This window comes from Phalaenopsis equestris, unplaced genomic scaffold, assembly GCF_001263595.1.
Source record: "Phalaenopsis equestris unplaced genomic scaffold, ASM126359v1 Scaffold000002, whole genome shotgun sequence".
NCBI lineage: Eukaryota > Viridiplantae > Streptophyta > Magnoliopsida > Asparagales > Orchidaceae > Phalaenopsis > Phalaenopsis equestris.
The window spans coordinates 35,814,994-35,815,394 of record NW_018164444.1 but is presented as its reverse complement, the minus strand read 5'-3'; positions in this window follow the sequence as shown (position 1 = coordinate 35,815,394).

Genomic DNA, 401 nt, shown 5'->3' with positions numbered 1-401 from the left:
CAACAAAACTCGGAATTCATAAATAAAATCAAAGTCATACAAACTACAACAAGTAAATAACTTATCTCTAATTTATCCCCAAGAACACTCCTCAAAGTTTCTCTGAATCTCTTCCTTTCTTTACAGCACACAGAATTCCTTTTTGAAGTAGCAAGGAGGAAGAAATCTCTCACTTTTCCTCCACTCTTACAATTTCTCGAAGAAATCCTCACAATTGTTACACACTAATAGAATCTCTCTAACCTCCATAGCCTTTAGACTCTCAACTCCTCTAGGCTCTCCAGGCTTCAGGACCTTCCAGGCTCTCATAATTTTCGGTCAAAATGGTCTTTTAAAGTTGCGGATGAGCTTTCCCAAGAGTTGCCTAAGCATCCCTTCAAAATTTGGCCTTATCCAAAGCT